Below are 22,569 nucleotides of genomic sequence, written 5' to 3'. Positions count from 1 at the left end.
ATCTGCAGTGTCTGCTTACGCCCCTACCTAGGCCACACACAACTAGGCAAGTGATGTTATATATGGGGTGCTTGATCCAGTGCAATCCTGGGGTTCTTTGCCTTATGCTTCTCATGCTAGGCTGTATGGGCAAGTCATTAAGCTGTAAGGGTTACTGCAATACAATATGCAGAGTATTATTCCATGGTGTTGCAGCTTGGGTGGGAAAATATTGGCAGTCCAGCTACTGGCTGTGCTGTTACTGGAAGATGTAGTTATGAACAGAGCCATTTTAATAAATGGTCAAAATAGGCCCAGGGCCCACCAGGAATGGGGGCCCACTATCAGATTTCATCTGCTATGATTTTTGACTGAAGCGTCCCCCAAAAATGGGAAACCCCTGGAAGATGTCATCTACTTAGATTTTGCATTTGATACAATACCGCACAGAAAGTTAACGATAAAACTGAGGAATATTGGCCTAGAACATAATATTTGTACTTGGATAGATTAAACATAATATTTGTACTAGGACAGATTACAAAGAGTGGTGGTAAATGGAACATTTTCTAATTGGGCCAGTGTTGTTAATATATAATCTAAATGTGAGTTGCACACTAAGTGCTGGGGGATCTTTAATGGAGAAGGATCAGGGGGTTTTGTAGCTAATTCCAGGCAGTGTCATTCAGCGGCTACTAAAGCAAATAAAGTGCTGTCTGGTATAAAAAAAGGGCATTGACTCAAGGGATGAAAACATAATTTTGCCCCTTTATAGGTCCCTGGTAAGGCCTCACCGCGAGTATGCAGTGCAGTTTTGGGCTCCAGTCCTTAAGAAGGATATAAAAGAGCTGAAGTGTGCATGAGAGTGTAATGTCAGGGGCCTGGATGAGTTCTTCAACAAGCATAGTATCCAAGGCTATTGTGATACTAATATCTACAGTTAGTATTAATGTTTGTATATATAGTTTATGTATGTGAGTGTATAGATAGGCCAGTATGAGTCTGTATGTGAGTGTATAGATAGGTCAGTATGGGTCTGTATGTGAGTGTATAGATAGGTAAGTATAGGTTTGTGTGTGCTGGGTTTACTTGGAAGGGTTAAATTTGATGGACTCTGGTCTTTTTTCAACCCAATGCAACTATGTAACTAAAAGTTTCTTTGAGGGTAGCCCCGGTTCTGAAACCTGCTATAGTTCCCAGCCAAAAGCTGTCAGAAGACAGTGCAACTTGTATTTTATGTTCCACATTGGTGCTGCCCAACTCACATATTAGCTTGATTAATATGTACAGTGTGTTTGAAAGAAGTCTGAAGAGTTGCTGGCCAAAATGAGGCCTTAGAGGGGCATTTGTGGCCCGTAGGCTAGTTCTGCTGTACCTTTTCATACAGTACAGGATTGTCCTGCCATCTGAGGGACTTTTAGCATCTTTGTAAATTAAACCACATTTATTTAAAAAAAGGCAGACCGTTATACAGAAATACCAGTGATCAATACAGGTATGCGATCTGTTATCTGGAAACCCATTATCTAGAAAGTTCTGAATTACAGAAAGGCTATTTCCCATAGACTACATTATATGCAAATAATTCTATTTATTTTTAAAAAATGATTTCATTTTTCTCTGTAATAATAAAACATTAGCTTCTGCTTGAGCCAAACAAAGATATAATTAATCCTTATTGGAGACAAAACAACTCTATTTTTTAGTACACTTTAGAAAAGACCCCTTATCGGGAAAACACCAGGTCCTGAGCATTCTGGATAAGAGGTCCCATACCTGTATATGGTGAAGGAAAAAAAAATAAATACAAATAAAAAAAAATATATATATATATATGATAGTAGAGCCCAGATGCACTTACTCCCACTGGCACAGGATCCCACACAGATTCACACAGGCTGTGGCTGAGGCACAGGTGATCCCTCCCTGTATCCTACCCATTAGACCTGTCCTTCTGGTTTCGCTCCACCTCCTCCTCCTCCTCCTCTATGCACACTGAAGCAGTCACCTGCCTTCAGAGCCAGGACTGATAGTAGTTAAGTGGTATCCAGACCCAGTAACAGGTACAGGGGACCCCTGCACAGCAGGTGACTTTTCCCCTCCACCCAGTGGAATTACAAGAGAAGAGTTTTTGAGAGGCTCCCAGAGAAAGGCCAGAGGGGAGGCTAAAGGGTAAGTCACTTTCTATTCACTATTTTTTAATTAGCAGCAAGTGAACCGTTGTATCGTAGGAGGCCTGGGAGAGGGGCTGCAAGACAAACAACTGACAGTGACGGGGAGAAAAGAAAGGCAACAAATGAGTATACAAAGATAAAATAAAATCTAAAGTCAGATAGGGAAAGTGGTGATGGGAGCAAGGTGAGAGTAAAGACAGAGAGACGGAGATGTGGCAGTTAAAAAGAGGGGCAGAAGGAGAGACAGAGTCCCAGGGAGGGGAGACAGACATGGGAACAGAGAAAGGGAAAGGGAACCCACTGTATTTATAAGAGGTAAGAATAAGCGGAAGAGAGAGAAGATACAGTTGATAAAATAGGGAGCATACATGTAGGGTTCCCCCCTATTTTATCTACTGTATCTGGGTAACTTTGTTTATTTCTGCTGTCGGGTTCCCCCCGAACCCGACAGCAGAAATAAACAAAGTTACCCAACCCAGGGATGAGCATGCACTGAGTTGAAATGACATATAGACAAACACAAAAGGAAACAATGCATTATTTATACGCTATTCACTAAGCTAGTGGGCAGTGCAGAGCTGTTGGGTACAAGCCTGCTCAGAGTCTGTTGCTTTGGCCGCAGCGGTTTCTGACATTGGTTCCATTTAACTGCTGAACTGCTTGTCTTGTGGACTTTGTGTTTTTGTGAGGTGGGAGCTGCCAGTGCCACTGCCTGGGCTGTATCTGTGCAGACAAATGCATGTAAACAATGTTCACGTGAGCCACACAGAGTATATAGATATGACCAGACCATGCTTGTAATGTGCGTTCAGTGTAGCGAGTACTAAGGTCCCAGCACTGGTACGTACAGGCTCACTGACAGCCCATTGATCTCTAGAAGGTGCCCTGGGTGTAGCACTTTGGATGCAACAGAGCTTGGCACAGCAAGTGTGTGGAAAGGAAAGCCTGCCCACACTGCATTTGAAACCACTGTCTCTGCCTGTATTTAATATGAACTGAGACTATGGGTCATAATGTAGCTCAGAGATGTTACTGAACTACAACTAACAGTGTTTCTAGGTGATGGGAAGTTAAAGTTAGATTTCTACTTCCTGACTCGGCTACTCTTCTGGCCCTTTGGTGAGAAGTGACTAATGAGGGTTGGAGGTTGTCAATAATATGGCCCCACGTTGTCTCTATTGTTGGGCAGGAAATTCTGTAAGATGAGAGGGGGTGCTGGCATCATAGCTGGAGCAGTTTTGCATATTAATGCCATGCTTGCCAGGGACATAAAGAGAAAGTAGATACGACCATGTGCTCCAGAAATTTGCCTACCATGGTGTGCCTGGACTAGTCAGACTAAAAGGAAACATAATAGAAGAAATACATTTATAAAGTGATATGTAGTACTGCATTAGGTGCTTTATTGCCAAGGGAGGAAAGTACATGTCGTTTTATTACACATCATTATAAATTGCAACATATCCATGCAGGTAGGTAGACGCGCATTGCTGCACTCTTCATTACAATATCGTGCATAATGTTTATGATCAATGGGTGGGAGGAAACGCAGACTCCCTGTACCTGGTTTTTATATGGAGATGAGAGGTTATACAGAAACTTGGCATCGGAAGGAAATACAGAATGCAGTAAAGGAAAAGTGTACTAACCAATTACAGCGTATGCAAACAATAGGAAGAGGGCATTTCTTGTCTTGCTTGGTAACAAAGGCATTTGTTTGGATACACACGTGCAAACACAGGCTGATAGAGTTGGTTTTCACCCAAATTGGCCAACATTTCCCTGTTTGTTTTTTTCTGAAACAGCCTTGCTCCTCCAAGAGATCTAGGCCTGTACTGGCCAATTTGTGTGTAAGGGGAACTGACCTGCCCCTTTCAAGCCAAACAGTTTTATCAGACCATGTGTATCCAGCTTAAGAGATGGCACTGACTGGAAAAATCATGTCAACATGCCAACATTGTTTTCATAATGGTGTACTGGACACTGCGGGCACTGTTTTGTTGATATCTGTGGCTGTTAATTTATTTTACATTAGCAGATCAAGCAGTATGGCAGCACTCAAAAGTCAAAATGTAACAAAACATGCATAAAAACAAGGCTGTCTATGCAGAATTACCTATACCCATATCCATTGAACATAGGGAAAAATACACAGTATGTATTTATTAATAGGGGTCATTTGGTCATGAAGCATCACCAAGCTTGGCAGGTACAGAAGGTGGGTCTGATTACTAGTTAAGGGCATAATGTGCAACACACATATTTACAGAACACTAATACAATAAGGGGGGTATTTATAAACATTGGAGACAGACATCACCGGTGATGTTGCCCATAGCAATCAGAGTTCTTTGCTTTTATTTTCTAACTTGTAGGTGTCCATTTAATTCAAACTACTGAATGCTATGGGCAACATCACTCATGTTTGTCTCCAGTGTTAATAAATTCATAACTCACTTGGTTTCATATAATAACAGCTGTAAATGTGCAAAGATCAGGTCCCATAGCAACCAGTCATATGCTTGCTTCCAAACAAGTTCTACTTACATGCTAAATTGTTGCTATGGGTTACTAGAACTTGTGCAAGCTGTGCTTCTTTTATTACAGTGCTACAATAATACATATTACTGCTATAAAGCACAGTGTTCTCAGTATAAAGGATTGGGAAACTCTCAGTACCATGCAAACGTTGCATTATCAAGAGATATCAGCACTATGTGGTTTTTTTTTTTTTTTATCGGGAGTTGGTATAGAAATGTATAGAACAGCGTGGCCTACAGTGCACAGTGTCAATAAATCACTAGTGATTATTAATGCATTTACACACAGAATCACATTTCATGCTGTGCAGCTTCCACAGTAGCCAGAAAGATATGAATAAATGCTAATTGGTAGGGCCAAGGAGTGGCTGAGTCACTTGTACAGGTCTTACCTGAGCTACAGGCGAAAATTCCTTCTCAGCAATACAGAAAAGAAACCACAATAATGTGCATAACCTCAGCATGCCTACGCAGTGACCAACACAACCGTGATGCGACAGCTACACTAATACAGCTGCAGGCATAGTTGTCACAGTCATGGTAATGTCACGGCGGCTCCCAGGAGGGGCAATAGTTCATCCATTGGGCCTAATAAACAAACAAGCAAGTACAGGGGAGGGGAGCCCTAAAAATGCATCATTTCATACCAGTATGGGGCCTGTTATCCAAAATACTCGGGCCCTGGGGAAGGGGTGTTTCCATAATTTGGATTATTATACTATACTACTACATTTAAACATGAAATAAATCCAGTAGGATTGTGTTGCCACCAATATGGATCCATGCAGATTAGTTACCATCAAGTACAAGCTACTGTTTTATTATTACAAAGAAAAAAGGAAAGATGTTTTGAATTATTTGATTAAAATGGGGTCTATGAAAGATGGCCTTCAAGTAATTTGGAGCTTTCTGTATAATGAGTTTCTGTATAACAGGTTCCATACCTATGCATGTTTGAACTTTAGGTTGTCTTCCCGGGGTTAGGGAGGCCCATGAAAAGATCTTTCTGTAGGAACCAATAATCTAGATGGTCCACTGCCTGTGACCACCTTAAAGGAACAGTAACACCAAAAAATGAAAGTGTGTAAAACTAACTAAAATATAATGTGCTGCTGCCCTGCACTGGTAAAAGTTGTGTGTTTACTTCAGAAAGTCTACTATAATTTATATAAATAAGCTGCTGTGTAGCCATGGGGGCAGCCATTCAAAGGAGAAAAGGCACAGGCACATAGCAGATAACAGATAAAACACTATTGTATTCTATAGAACTTATCTGTTATCTGCTATGTAAGCTGTGCCTTTTCTCCTTTTTTCCAGCTTGAATGGCTGCCCCCATGGCTACACAGCAGCTTATTATATAAATTATAGTAGTGTTACTGTAGCAAACAAACCAATTTTACCAGTGCAGGGCAACAGTGCATTATATATTTATTACTTTAAAGCTCTTTTATTTTTTGGTGTTACTGTTCCTTTAAGAAAAACAGAGAAGTACCATTGCACCATCTCTTCCCTCCCCTAACAGCAGGGGTCGCCAAACACAGCCCCCAATGTTCATTTATTCATGGCAACCCAAAATCACCAAACGGGTTTTGAATAAATAGGGAAATATGGGGTGGGGTCTATGTAGGACAGGGTATAGTTAGTTGAATTGGGGATATAGAGTAAAATGTCTTGTTTTCCTTTTTTTCAAATATTTCGAGGTTTGGTGTGGTTCTACCAACCGGGTCTGTAGCGATGGCCTGAAGGCAAATTAGACATTTAAATTTAAAGGCAAGTGATATAGATATTACTAGACATAGACCAGGGTGGCCATTCTAATCGTATTTAAATTATCTTTGACAATGTTTTGACAAAAGAGAATCACATTCATTCACAGTGACAATGGCAGGAATGATCTCTGACTCTCATGCTATGGCGTCACTTAATGACACAAACAATAACAAGCTGTTATATAACTGGCTACTTCTACAGCAAATTGAGGCCCTAAAGGTTATGGGTTCAAAGCAATATATTGACAGCCTGAAGAAGTTGTAATACCTTTTCACTCAATACAGCCCACGTTCCTAAAATGATGCCCTGGTAACCAGAAACCCAAAAGTTACAGTAATGCCTCAAAGTCAAAAGTAAAACTGTCCTCTGTTTACAGAAATCCTAAATAATCCTAACCCTCTAAAGGAATTACCCAAGCCCTTAAAGCTCATAAAGTAAAATGCATCGCCTAGTGTATCAGTGCATGTTATATATATACGTATATATATATAGAGAGAGAGAGAGAGAGAGAGAGAGAGAGAGAGAGAGAGAATAAGTGCCCCTATTGGAAAGTATAAGGATATTATAAGTCATAGAGGAGTATCATGACAATATAAAGGCACAAGTTCAAACAAAAGTGCTTTTATGCAGGTCATGGAACTCCAAGGTGAGGGGTACAGGGGGTACATTATGTATTATAATACACAAGTTTCAGTGAGTCATGTGACAGAAATTACATCACTAAGCACCAATTATAACTGATGACATAACCAAGCACTTTTTATAAAAATCTAATTTACAGGATATTCGTGGCTTTTGGGTATTGTATATATACATACATACATGCATATACATACAGATATATGATCTGTTATCCGGAAGCCTATTATCCAGAAAGCTTGAAGGTGATCTCTCATAGACTCCATTTAATTCAAGTAATTCAAATTTTTAAAAACAAATTTCTTTTTCTCTGTAATTATAAAACAGTACCTTGTACTTGATCCCAAGTAAGATTTAATAGATCCTTATTGGAGGCCAAACAAATCAATTGCGTTTAATTAATGTTTAAATGATTTTTTAGTAGACTTAAGGTATAGAAAAGACTGCTTATCCGAAAACCTCAGGTCCCAAGCATTCTGGATAACATGATACAAACTTATATGCATATATATATATATTTTATATACAACCGCAAAAAATCCTCTGCACTCACCCATTATCAATATGTAGAAATAGGACATTAGGACATTTCTGTGCATTTAGCTACTAAGAAATGCCTTCCCCCACCCCCCAGACCCAAAAGAGGGATTGTTTGTCCGTACATTGCAATATACTTCAAGCTGGCCAACTACGTCAAAGTCATCCCTTCTGGCCATATATATGTAAAAAATGCTGATGCACACCAGGAAAATTTAATCAAAAAAAGATACTTATTTTATTTAGATCAACGTTTCGGTCCTCACCCGGGACCTTTATCAAGATACTGTATATATATATATATATATACACTCATTCACATTCACTAGTGCAACACTACAGAGTAAGGGATCATGGCTTAAAATCCTAATTATGTTCTGCTGTGGTTTGGATGATCAGTTTCTTTTTGGGCTGTATATTATGGGCTAGATTCAATTAAATTCAGTTCCAGTGTTCCCTATAGATGTCAATCGGGTTTTCAGGTGATAAACTATGAGATAATTTTTACTCACAGAACTAAATCTGGCCTTATATTTGGGTCAACTCTGAACTTAATGAGCCAGACCTCATTTAATGAGGGCAATATATCTCCAGATTTTTCTATAGCATATACCAGTTTCCAAAAGATATATTATGATATATTTCTTTCTCACCGAATTCATTCTGGCTTATTTCCAATGTCCATCCTGTAGTGTAAGACACTGTTGCTAACTTTTAATTATTTTTGTTTCTATATTACCTATAATACGTAGCCTGTTTAAGCCCTTATAATGGGTAAAAAAAAGGTATAAGGATGAGCTATACTGCCATAGAACATTGCTTTATATTGGGCTTATGGGTGACTCTGTATACTTGAAATGCCAGGGTCTATTTTGACTCCCAGTCCAAGCATGGCTCATGTTGTGTGTCATAGAGCTAATTATTTATCATTCTTGAAAGATAGTATCATACAGCACTGTCACATTAATGGGAAATATAAGCTCAAACTTAAAGGGCTACTATACCCCCTTTATGGGCCATGGTTGCATTTGGAGTCTTGTAAGGGGACTCTAACAGGGCTATGGGAGGTGATAAAGGTGTGGCCAGCTAGACTGAAAAAGACTGACAGATCAGACAACAGTGAAGCAACAAGAAAAATAGCTATACATTCACCTCTTAATATTTCCCTTAGACAGATACAAAGAGAAAATAAAAACATGACTTGTGGTAGCCAGTTTAAGTGACCCATGAGAGTTATCAGATGTTTCCTTTCATTATACCAGTTATACCTCAGACAGATTGTTTGCTATAAGTTACTAGACCTAGCCAAATGATTGTCCGTGTTAATACACATCCCCCAGACTGTGCCGTTCCCTATATAGCAGCATTTAGCAATGTTCCTGCTGTTTTAAAGATAAGTTTGTAGTTACATGTATATGTTTGTAGTAATGAGATAACAAAAACCCTTTTCTAGGATGCACTTCCCTATAGTGATAAAAATGATCAGCCTATGGCCTGTTTTATCAGGGCAATTTAGCAGTTCACACATGTAGGCAAACTGAACAACATCAGACAGGTTTGCCTTTAGGCTGATGGCACCCAGGGGCATACTCTAGAGCAGTGATCCCCAACCAGTAACACGTTGCTCACGAACCTCTTTGTTGTTGCTCCCAGTGGCCTCAAAGCAGGTGCCCGTTTTTAAATTTCTGACTTGGAGGCAAATTTTGGAGGCATAAAACCATGTGTACTGCCAAACAGAGCCTTCAGTAGGCTGCCAGTGCACATTGGGCTACCAGTTAACCAATCACGGCCCTTTTTGCGCACCCCTAGGAACTATTTTCATGCTTGCGTTGCTCCCCAACATTTTTTATATCTAAATGTTGGTCATGAGTAAAAAAGGTTGGGGATCCCTGCTCTACAGAATCTCCAGAAATAACTGCCATCTCCCATGGTGGAAAACCCATGACAGCACCGGAACTGGTGGTTTTCAGCCCAAAAGACAGCAGTGCAGGACACATGCCATAACCTTCAGCCAGATGAATATTATATGCTGCACGTTTGTCAGCCTGTAACCAGCTCATGGAAACATTTCCCAATCCAATTTAATGTAAAATGCACATTGACTCATAACAGGAATAATAACTCTCTACTGCCCGTGTTTATTTAGAAAGCAGCTGCTTTCAAACAAATACCCAACCCACTTGATATTACGAACTGAAATGCCATGCCGACTACTTACACCTACTGAGCAGATGCCTGTTTTATTTGCTATACCTTATACAGACTGCCATCTATACCATTGGCATATCACATCATGTGTCAGCAGGAACACTAGCTCCAATCACCACATTCTCCATCAAATAGCACAGACAATACCATTTAAATGACAGAGAGAGGGAAGAAGGGTAGTGATGACTTTATGGAAAGGAAATGGAGATGTCTCTTCTGTACTTGACTCAGCAGTATTTATACAGCTGCATAAAATGATTCAGTGGAGCACATGGGCATTATTTTGGCCACATCCATTCCTGTTGCACAAAATCACCAGATTCGCTTGCTAATGACTGCTGAACATTATCTCAGCACATGGTGAATGCAGAGCTGCATATTTCCAAGCTGGAGCTTGGATCAACTGTGTGGTAGGCTACATTGTAGTAGTATTGTGAGCTAACCCATAGAGTGCTACTAAACCCTACTACTACATACACAGGGGATTGAATATGTTTCAGAGATGAGGCCTGGGGTCATCTGTTTCCTTTTCCATACTCTTTAACCTTAATTCACACTCTGTCTTAGGCCTGAACTGTCAACCTGTGGATTCTGGCAAATGCAAAAGAGGCTGCTGTAAGATGCCATAGACAGTCACTATTTAGTGGGCTGTTGGGGGGCTGTTCAGGGCTTTTTTGTTTACTTAAAATGCCAAGGCCTATTTTAAATCCCAGTGCATGTGTGATCTGTCCTTCCATTACAAACATAGTGCCCTTGCACTGCTAACCCTTGAAGAACCAGTAAATGTGTAATTAACTTTACAGTGGGTGGTTTTAAGCAGAAAGTATCAACTGGGGTGATTATCTGACACAGCTTCTAAACTGATCTTTTCTTTCATTTTCCAAGCTGCAGTACATTGATTAAACTAATTGCTAATGGTAACTGCCTCAAACCTCTACATATCATATCTTGTGTAACACTCACATTTTAGACTCACCCTAAGACATCTGCATGCACACAGCTATATTTTTGGTTCTTTCCTCTATTAATTCATTACTGCTGGGAAGTCATTAAGTGTGACATTACCTGAGAAACCACTTTATTTATAATCCTAGTCAGTTCATTATTGCCACCCAGTGTTGCACAGAAATAAGGCTCGCACCTTAAAGAATCTATAGAATTTTATATAAGTCCCACAAGAGGCCTAAGGGATCTGATGGGATTTGTAGTCTGGCAAAATGCTGTAATGAATATATTGGCTGGGAACAGGTGAAAAACTCCCATGAAGACATTTCATTAAATATAAAAAAGGTAGTCTCTCAGTATTCGGCTAGGATTCGGCCTTTCTCAGCAGGATTTGGACAATGGAAGTGGAACATTTTTCATTTAACCCTTCCTTCGGTTCAATATTTGGCCAAATCCCTTATGGTGGATTTGGGGGTTCAGCCAACCCGAAAAACTGGATTCGGTGCATCCCTAATAAAGATGGAGGTAGAAAAAGCATTTCAGTATTCTACGCTGCTCTTTGCTTTACAAATGTTGCCATAAAGCAGAAAAACTTGAACTTTCAAACGAGGCACTAAAATGACCTTTAAAGGTACAGTCCCTTATGACCCAATGCACATTTATATAACCAGGGGACAGCATTCCTTTCTATAAAGTCATCTTCAGCATAGTAACCAAGACCGCTATATAGCGTGCAGGTTAATAATTCAAAAAATAATTGTAAAAAAGTGAAAGCAGTCTGGTCTGGATTTTATTTTGATGTGCACCTTTGAGCCAAGAAGTGTAGTGATAAAAAGCACGTGTGACAGTTTTATGTTTTTGTTTTCAGTTTTACCTGCAATCTACTGTATGCCTGTAGGGATGGTAAAATGTTTTTGTTTATATAAAACAATATTTTCAGCTTTTTTTCTAACCATCTACAACTCCTTTCCTTGGGCAGTATATTAATAAATAAACCTCAATACTGTAATGTATTATTATTATTATGTAATATTATAAAATAATTTACCTGAGAAATTAATGTAACAAAAGTGTGACAACTGGGGGGGGCAGACCGTGGGAAAAGGGGTAAGGACTTATGTTCCGCCTTCTCCTCTACATCATGTATAGTAGTGGTTTTGGGACCCCCCTTGGAGGTCCAAGCCCCCCTGGATATTGGAAAAGGTCATTGCATCAGCCATTTAGCCACAGTTCCAAGAATATCTAGCATAGCAAATAAGTTTTCACCCCACATCTTAGCTCAGTTAGCCTTCAAATTGGTTAATCTAGGACAAAAAATAAGCATTCTTCACAAATCTAAGTGGTGTTCAGGCTGAGATCAGGTTACACCCCTGTTTTGGAAGTTTGCTTTAGGCCTTTTAAAAAAAATAAATAATGTAATGACAGATCTTAAAGAACACATACAATTCTCAAGTCTTGTTTGCCTATCAAGACTTACGTCAAACCCAGCACCCATTGTTGTAGGCTCTGCCCCGCTTAGTTTCTCAGTGGAGGACTATCCTGTATAAACAGGGTTCCCAGTGCAAATGGCTTTTCTTCCCTACCTTAGAAATGACCCTGTACTCTAACAAAATCTGAAATTGCTTTGACACTCAGTGGTAACGATCTTTCCCCAGGTCCTATCTCCAAACACTGAGGCAATTTTCGGTTCCATGTTTGCAAAATGACCAATTGAATTTATAAACCTCGTCCATCACTTTTTTTCAAATAGAGCAAATGAAGGAAATAAAAACATCCTTTAAGACATGGAGTTGCAGAATTTCAAGTTTTGCCTTTCTTGGAGGAACTTATCTTACATTTTGATCTTGAACGTTCTGCTTCCATCAACAGGAAGCGTCTGCAGCTTCTGCCTAGATACAGTAACAGCAGTGACACAGGAACATCAGGGTTATCTTACAGGTAACTAAGGTTCAAAACCACAAGCCTCTATTTGGTTCACCTAAGAAGGAAAATAACTGGCTGAATGTCAAAGTATTTTTGGCTTTTAGACAATAAACAAAAATACCTGCAAGAGGGCATCATACAGTTGAAAACATATCCAATTAAAATATCTGGTGATTGTTATCTATTTATTTATATACTAATACATGAAAAGGCAGACATTGGCTGATGACTTGCCTACTCCAGTCTATTAGCCCCCACATTGTTCTCCATGATCCTTCATGATGGATATATGATTGGGGCTCATTCAGATTTCAGGTCCAAGACTAATGGGTCTGCATGGGCTCCAAAAACATCCAGTCATGGTCTCCGATGTGTCTAATGACCCTCCCATTATATTTTCCTGCGTATTTCCTGTAGCTTACCTCAGCTGAGGTATTAATATAAATGCTCTACCATTACTTGTAGTCAAAAGTATACAGAGTCTGTCTACAGATGCCTTTGGATGAAATATAATCCATATATAAACATACAAAACCACTCGTACTTCACTGCCAAAGTAAGGGAGAATTTGAAACAAGGCCGAGTGTTTTTGTAGGGGTTGTGAAACTCCGAGGTGACTTCTAATAGCCTCATATTTTGTTATACATAAGTTTTAGTGAGTCGTATAATTAACAGAATATTCATATTCATTCTTGCGTGATATATATATATATATATTATCATAAAATTACTTGTTAGTATAGCAATGACTTTATTACTGGTTCCGCAAAACATAATAAAACAACATATATGTATTGTGGCTTTCCATTAAAGGGACAAATAGACTATTGCAATGTATAATTTTCTCTGAACCCCAAACATGCACCATGACAAACAGTTGACCTCTAGCTATAAGGAAGTTTTTATGTTTCTCTTTGGTTGTATTAGCTTTAAGTTCAAAGAAAGATAATATGGGATGAGGTATATGGTAACAAGCAGTTCCAGCCATGGTTTTCATAAGTATAAGGCCAGTAATTACTGTATATTACCAGGAATTCTGTGGAAAGCCCATTACCTGTGCACATCAGCAGATCTTTGTATTGGTGACTGACTATTTAGTAGAAATCATTTCCATCAGTTACTAAGTAGGCTTTTATAATATTTCTATATATATTTTTAATCTAAGGTTGGGGATAATAAATGTAATTTGCTGGACTTCACTGGCTGTGGTTAAATACAATCACCGCAGCCCATCTAGCTGGATTTATCAAAATGTTTTTCACATAAACAACCTTTGTAAAGAGCTCCCCCCAACCTTTTTTTTACCTGTGATGAGGACCTTTGGACAGAGGCCCCCCAACCAACCACATTCAAATGTATAAAGTGATGGGCAATTGCTAAATAAGCTTTGCGACTGGCTTGTTTGCACCATGTGAACTCAGTTTGGTAATACGCTATGCTTTATGCCTCCAAAACTTGCTTCTTAGCCAGACATTCAAAAATGAGCACCTACTTTGATACCACTGGAAGCAGCACCGAAAAGGGTGATGATTCGGTGTTAGTGCCTTAGTCTAATCACAAGCAGTTTAGGGTTTTCATCTAATTACTGTATATACAGTATACACTTGGGAAGTAATTCCCTTATGTGTGGGGTAAAAGCAGGTGTAACAGGAAGATCAGAATTCAGCCATTGCAGTTCTTTTTGCAAGAGATAACCATTGCTAGCATCCTCTTAATGAAAGACATTACCGGTACTTATATAGATATCACTTATATAATCTTTTGAAACAGTGTTTAGCACTGATGCTTTGAAGCTCTGGGGTTCTATGTTCAACATTAATATAGTGCGAGACATTTGTATTGCCAACCCACAGTTGCGTGGTTTTCTTCTGGGTACTCCCACACTCCAAAAACATATAGGCAGGTAAACTGAAAGTTTGTGAAAGCAATGGGTACCATAAGGTGGCCATACACTATAAGATCCACTCGTTTGGGCAGGTCATCAAATAAGTGGCTGTTTCTAACTATCCCACCTAGGGTGATGATATTGGGCCAAACAATCGAATTACAATGACTGAAATAGCACCCGTTGGAGCCAGGACCACATCAATGAGCCAACGTGGCCTCTGATCTAACGGGAAAATCAAACCTACCTGATCAATATCAGTCTGAAGGACCTCTGCCCACGTATGGCCACCTTTAGACTCTAAAAGAAGCTCTACTGGGGCAGGAACTATATAAATAATGAGTAATAATAGAGCCAATGATCAGGCTGAAATCTTCAGACATAGTCCTGGGACTTTGAAAGAGAAAAAATAATGATTTAGCCAGCAGACTCAGCTAGCTTGAACAACGTGGACGTTGCTATGTTACTGCTTACCATCTTGCTGACTCTGATATGGGTGGTTGGGTTTAGGCAAGTCAAGACAAAGTCTTTGCTTCCAAGGAACTTTGTATGATTATATGGGTTAGATAGGGCTTGTGTACTTTTATACATTGTGTTACATAACCCTTCCCAACAAGGATTCCGTTATTCAGTGTAAAGTATACATATCCTACAGATTTTTACTGAATGACTCAGGTTACCAAAGCACTTGAAAAATCAGGGACACTTCTAATAAATGCACAATGATGGGCTGCACTGATTGCAAATGGATTTCATAAAATTAAATGCACTTGTGCAGCCCATCTAACTGGATTTTCAACAATTTGTTACATGAAACAATGTGGTTCCAGTTTAGGGTAGATTGCTGTTTTTAGTGTTATGTAAAATATGTACTTCCTCAAGCAGTTTATAATGAGAAAATATTGCTCTAAAGCCTTCTGAGCTAAGTTTGCCATGCATGTAAAGATAAAACCACATGGAACTGTTTATGGTATATATACGCTGGTCAGACAATTCCGACTGAAATCTATGTACCTTGGATAACAGTGGGTTTGTCTGTTTGGCAAGTTTGAACATGATGCATGATGATGAGTGCATGATGCATCAGCTGAGGATCTGCAGCTCTTCTTCACTCCCTAATGTTCCAATTATTTAGGACCTTAGCTACAATGAATGGAGCAAAAAGAATGGTGGCCATAACATATATGGCCACTCATAAAGAATATGGCCCATTTGGTCCTTCAGCCATTCAGTAGGATACATGAGAGCAGTGATAACCAACCAGTGTCTCACAAGCAACAAGTTCCTCACCATCCACTTGGATGTTGCCTACAGTGGCCTCAAAGCAGGAGCTCATTTGTGAATTCTTGGCTTGGAGGCAAGCTTAAGTTGCATAAAAACCATGTGTACTGCTAAACAGATCCTCTTGTAGGCTGCCAGTCCACACAGGAATATCAATAGCCAGTCACAGACCCCCGCTGTAGAAGGTTGGCCAGTGTATGGCCACTTTTTAGACACAATTGTCATCATATTAAAATATCATATGAAGCCAGCCAACAAATCCTTAATGTTGCCTTCATGATTCATCAAGCTGGGAAACCATGTAATCCCATCTATTGTCCAAAAGCCAACAAGAGTTTTGTACCAACAGCTCATAGACACAGGCAGAAAGATCTGTGACTCAAGCAGTGCTTCCCAAGGCTGTATCATAAGTAGCATAACCTCTGTGTTTCATGTAGTTTTCATTCCCCACCCAGTTAAAAGACCTACAAGCACCAAGCTGTTATGGAGCACACAGACAGTTCTTTATCATCATGAAAGGCAACACAGCAACACTAACAAAAAATAATTATGGGTCATACAAAGCGTGCATCACCGTGCAATTTAACACAATGGCAGCGGCCTCAGGCATTTCAATCCACTCCTCCCCACTGCATGGCACTTTAAACACAAGTGACCATCTCATTGACATGATACAGAAGAAGGAATCTGCTGAAATGTCACATACCCACACCTTTAAACATAGGTTTAGCCTACACAATAAAAGGCTGTGACTGTGCTTTCATTTCAACCTCCTCAATATTCACGCAAACACAAAGAGTGACGTCAGTCTAAACTCTAAGAGCCATGCTTAATGGATCGGTCTGTGTAAGAGGGTAGGGACAACAATGTGGACCGGTGCTTGTAAGCAATAGCTTCCCAGCCAATGGCAAGCATTCAGTAAAGCCACAGCATCAACAGGCATTATACATACAAGCCTTCAGCATTATACCTCCTTATGTGCTACCGAGAGATGTCCTGCAGACATTATGGGATTTATAGGATAATCTGATCCTTATACAGCTAAGGGTTGTCTTTGCACAAGTTGGACTTTCTACTCATTGAGATATGTGTAGATTTCAAACATTTAAAAAGGACAGGAAAAGTACCTAAAACACTTTAAGCCAACAGAAGACTATGTCAGCCCCTATTAAACTATTAAACAGACTTTAGGCTAGTGTTTGTCAAGTCTATGCTATTATAACCACTAACATTTTATGCCATGTCTTGTCACTCTATGATTTGCTCCTACCAATTTTTGTGTGAGTCTTGTTGCTTTCTGGGTCCACAGATTGGAATAACCTCACTTAAACACAGTTGGGAGTATATGTTCCCTGTTCTGTAGAAAAAAATATACTATAGGTATGGGATCCGTTATCCAGAAAACTCAGAATTACAAGAAGGCCACCTCCCATAGAATCCATTTCATTCAAATAGTTCAGATTTTAAAATTGATTTCCTTTTTTTTTTTTAAACAGTACCTTGTCCTTGATTCCATTTAATGATATAATTAATGCTTATTGGAGGCAAAACAATCCTGTTGTGTTTAATTAATGTGTTAATGATTTTTTTAAGGTATGGAGATCCAAATTACAGAATTAGCAGAATTAGCTGGCTAAAATGTTCCAGATATGGATCACTTTACTGTTTCAAGTATTTCCAGTTCATATAAAAGCCTGTCTCAGTTGTACATACACAGACCAGAAACAAGAAAATGTCATTTTGGAGGCAGATTTATCTAAATTAAAAAAACTTTTCTGTATTCTTTTCTCATTGCGTCACACGTGTGAGAAAGGTTGCAGAAAGTTTCTTGCTTTCTCAGGTATTTAGCATTTTTGGCATGAATACTTTTTGAGCGTGAAGACGCCCGACGCATTGGGAAAGTATAACAAAGCAGCTTGAGAATCAATGGCAGCATTTGCGAATTCTCAAGTAAGTGGAATGCCAGGAAGACGTCCATTCAGTCATAGTCTGATTGCGTGCCGTGTCAGCCAGATACTCAAATAGGGTCTGATCTAACTGTAATAAGTTTATTGTATGAAGTGTATAGCGTATGTGATACTCACCAGGGTCACATCCCTGACAATGAAAGATCTTGTTGGTACCTATGGTGATCTTGAAGCCACAGACTGATAGTAATAGGCAATTTTGTTGCCATGGATTCAGGCAGGCCAGGACTGGCCAGACGGGGACTGGCATTCGATACCATAGACAGTCACTATTTATTGGGCTGGTGGGGAGCTTTTTGGGCCTCTGTGTACTTGAAATACCAGAGCCCATTATGAATCCCAGTCCGGATCTGGGTTCAGCAGTCCCAGTCTTGCTGAGTACAGCATAGGCTGGCTTGATAGTAATCGGTGCATTTCTATGCTAGCTAGCTCTGCTTAGATGTGTTTTGGTTGGCTGCTTGCTTTGCATCAGTCTCACTGTGCACTGTGTTATGTTATAAAACATGTTTGGTAACTCTGCCATAATACACAACTTGACTACTCAGGGCAGGAAGAACCTATATAAAGATCACCCTGTGACTAAGAAACATGTCAAAGATAATTATAAGTATTCAACCAAATTGTATTTATCTTCTGATGTTCAAAGCCTGTCTCTCTTGCACTTTAGCTTGCCCTGTGAGTGAGACTTCCCCCAATCACCTACACTACACATACTGTACTTACGTATAAATATACAGTATATATACTGCAGAGGAAATAGCAGTAATTGCTGTGTACATCCCCAAAGAGATAATCAACACATATAAGCCTTGACTGTAAGTGATGTGCAAATCCCCAGAGCTAATTGACACACCATAGCCCCAATGGAGAGCAGGGTATTGACAGAGAGTGTGCCACATATAATTAGCACAGTATTACAAGCACATCAGAGACTGTTATTTTCAGCAACAAGAGGCCCTTTTAAAGATCATGCTGTGTGTAATCAAGCATGGTAAATGCCCTGGGCTAACCTGCCCTGTTACCTACTCTTTCTACCTACAACTGCTGCTCAGAGGGGCCTCAAAATGTGTGGAGCCCAGGGACGTTGTCCCTCAATAGACTCTTATGCACAGATGCATAAGATCTGTCCCAAACTATGTAGACTTTCCACAAATCTGGGTCTGGTTAGCCATAATTACCTGCGATTACAATCTCACTTCTGATCAGTGAAATTAATTGCTCCAGTTATAAATAAGCTTCAAGCAAAATTTTTACACCCAGCCGAACAATTTTTTGGCCAATAATGCTGGGGCAGTTAGTGGCCAGATGATTGTTCATATACCATCAACTATAAAATAAGTTAACGAAATTATTGGATCGTTCTGGAATCGGTCGTTTTAAAGTAAAAAATCGGCTTGTGTATGGCCACCTTTACTTCTTCCTGATTCCTCCAGTGTGCAGGACTGCCTCCTCTGTAGGGGTGCTGGGCCGGGTACCACAGCACCTTCAACTGCAGGTTGGGCACTGCTTGTGTTCTTAGACCTGGGTGAAAAAGAGCAAGTTGGGTGCAAGAAAAGAGGTTCCTGCAATGTCTGGATAGTGTCATGTGACTGTACTCTCTCAGAAAACTGCTGCAGAAAGTGTATTTTGGGCCCCACATTTAACCATTTGGGGGGCTTCATATGCAAAGGCGGGCAAAGCCAGCCGGGGGCCCGAGGCAACCCAGCCAGCCACCTCGTCCCCACCGCTGCTTCCCCCACGCATGTACATGAACGTGTACATGCGCGCCATTGAGGAGGAGCGCAGCACTAAAGTGTGGAGACGCAGGGGGGGTAAGAGATCCCAGACTAGGGGTGGCAACAGAGGTACCTGCCCAGCGCCCCTTCACTGTTGCGCCCTAGGCAGCTGCCTCTTCTGCCTACCCCTAGTTCCAGCCCTGTTCATATGCTCTCATAAGTAGGCCTGTGTGTGGAAAATGAAAGGAAAAGGTATATAATTTAGATGTGTATTATTATGAAGAGTTTTTTCCACATGATTTTCAGCTCACACAGTTGCCATTATCAAGCAGCTATAATTAGGCCTTATCAAGCCGCAAGATAAAGGCTGACCGGAGCCAGTCCCTCTGTAAATCATGTGTATGGATAATCCAGCTTAGGCACCACTGCTATTATATACATTATATATATATATATATATATATATACAGTAACCATGAAAATAACAATAATAATAATGCAGCTCTAACTGTAACAGGAAAAACTGTGGGAGTACAAGATAAAACTTTAGTCTATTTACTGGCTGATGTGACCTAACGTGTATGTGTGCCCTTGGTTTGTTTGTGCGCACTGTGAATTGTATGATCCCAGGAGGCGGCCCTTAGAACTTAAAATGGCAATTTTCTATTTACGAGTACCCAATGGCACATAATACTAAAAAAGTGTATTTTTATAAAAACTGTTTGGGGGTGTAGTTTTTCTTTAAACCTTCTGTTAGATTATAGCTCCAATGAGCAGTACCTCCCTACCTTTCCATATGATAACTTCTAACCCTATTAGACATTTAAGAGAGGCCTATAATGCCATCCTGTCGACTCTTTGAGCATTTTCTAAAAAAAAAAAAAAAAAGGAATTATAATAACATAAATGTTGCAGATTTAATGTGACTAGCACAGAATATTCCCTATATATATTTGATAACAATATATTATTAATATCTTAGAGACAACTACAAAGATTCATTGCAGTGGGACTTGCAACGTCTCGTACAAATAGCGGGTATCACCATAACCTGCAGAACTCTCCCTCCCAGGCTGCAACACAGGGGCGAAACTTTATCCCCCTTCACCTAATGTCTCCAGCAGAGGATCTTTGGCAGGGGAACAGAAGGACACCTGCAGGCCCGATGAAATATTAACAGAGAAGGGCGTGGGGCACACGGCAGGGAGGAACGCCTGGTGTTCTGTTTCTCTGCCTTTGTCATCTACACATGGCTGCTGCAGCTCATTGTGCGCACTTAACCCCTTCCTAAGGGATTGCCGGCCACCTGGTAGCTAAGGAACTGATGGATAAACGCAGACCCTAAATTTACACTTTTTGTAGTAGTCACAGGCTAGCGGAAAATTGGTATATTTTACAGTTTGCTTAGTACATGAAGGTTTGAGGCTCTGTGCTTCTGTGTTAAAAACCTGTCTGAGTAAAAACTATTGGCCTGTGGTCAATAGGCTTAAGGGGCCCTTGGCAACAACTATATTTCTGCAAAAGGAAAATCACCTGTGGAACAGTGCGTATGAAAAATTACACTATCATGTTAGATTTTGCATCAGACATACCACCCTGCAGTGCTCTAGCTGTGTTGAACTATCAGCAGGCAATGACAGATAAGGGATGCAGGGAGTCGCAGTATGAAGCCAATTGAAAAGTCTCCTGCTGGAATGAAATGTTTCTAAGTTATGGTAGGCTTGGTTTTGTTTGATAGTGGCCCTGGATAACTTTGCACAGCTACACACCAGTTCTGTTGTGTCCCTATCACACCAGTCATCATTGTCTTGGACTTTATCCATATGATAAATGTATTTTTGCTTAACTGTATGACACACATTAATATTTCTGTTTTGAGATCTCATGTGAGATTCTCTATTGATCTGACACCTGTCCAGTAATTCATGCTACACCATTCCTTCTCTTTCATGGTCCCATAGCAACCAACAGTATGTTTTCTTTCCCTATTCTAACCACACTAGATTGATTTAAGCTAACTACTAATTGGTTGCTCTGGGTACTGGAGGGCATTAACATTTTCCCAAGTCAATGCGCTGGATGAAGAGAGTCAGTTGCATAAATAAGAACTGCTCTATCATTAATACCCAGGGTCGGAGTGGCACACCAGGAAACCAGGAAACATAGTGGTGGGCCCTGACAATGTTGGGCCTTGCCACCTGTTTGCAAATCATCCGCCCCCAGTCACCACAGCTCCACACTCTGCTGCCGTGCATTCCACAGTGAAATGCACAGCCATCTTTATTGTTTAACAGCAAGTAAGTATCGAAGCAGGAGTTGTGGAGGCTGGGGTTGAGCAGGAGCAGAAAGTAGTAGCTGTGTGGTGGGCCCTTAGGTGGCTGGGTGGTGGGCCCTTGAGTTGGGTATTTGGTGAGTCTTGGGTGCTTCAGTCTGACTTTATTAATACATAATATATATAATTGCGTTTGTATGGAGGTCACATTCAGGTGTAGGAATCCATATCTAGGGGTAGTGCCCTGATTGCACTTGCACTGATGGCTCGGATTTATTTAGCTTAAGTCTGAGAATATAATAGAGCATGCAGCATGCGTTGCAAGTTTAGCAAAAAAAAAATCTGCACAAAACATATATTATAGGAACAAAGGTTGCTCCAGGTCTAGTAACCCATAGCAACCAATCAGATTTGCTTTCAAACAGTAGATTTTTAAAATATAAAAGCATTTTCTCATCCATATGCTAAAACAACTAAAAAAAAAATCAAAGCTGTAGCCAACAAGAAACTGCTGACAGCCAGGATTCCTAGAATAATATATGGTTATGTAATGTATTATGTATGTATATATATATATATATTTATTTTTTTAAATTGGCTTTCGTACAGCACAGGCAATTTATATATGTATATATATTATATAGTAAGCCTGGGTCAAAATACAAGCACATCATTATGGGTAGTGCAATATAAACTATACAATAGACACCAGAATGGTTATATAAACGGCTTGC

The 22,569-nt window shown here is 40.0% G+C and overlaps 1 protein-coding gene across 2 annotated transcripts in view; it reads left to right on the top strand.

Moving 5' to 3' along the window:
• Nucleotides 1–1,968: 1,968 nt before the first annotated feature.
• The window catches only part of eps8l2 (EPS8-like 2), an 81,584-nt gene continuing 60,983 nt past the window's right edge, over nucleotides 1,969–22,569 (top strand). The window contains exon 1 of one of the 2 annotated variants that reach the window (XM_002937505.5): nucleotides 1,969–2,151. The gene's annotated coding sequence lies outside the window, so the exon portion shown is untranslated. Of the gene's footprint in view, nucleotides 2,152–12,666; nucleotides 12,731–22,569 lie in introns of those variants that run through there. The other variant, XM_004913667.1, reaches the window with a different exon arrangement.

Source organism: Xenopus tropicalis, chromosome 4, assembly GCF_000004195.4.
Source record: "Xenopus tropicalis strain Nigerian chromosome 4, UCB_Xtro_10.0, whole genome shotgun sequence".
In the NCBI taxonomy this organism is placed as follows: domain Eukaryota; kingdom Metazoa; phylum Chordata; class Amphibia; order Anura; family Pipidae; genus Xenopus; species Xenopus tropicalis.
Note: the sequence above shows the minus strand (reverse complement) of the source record. Positions and strands in the feature narration are given on the sequence as shown.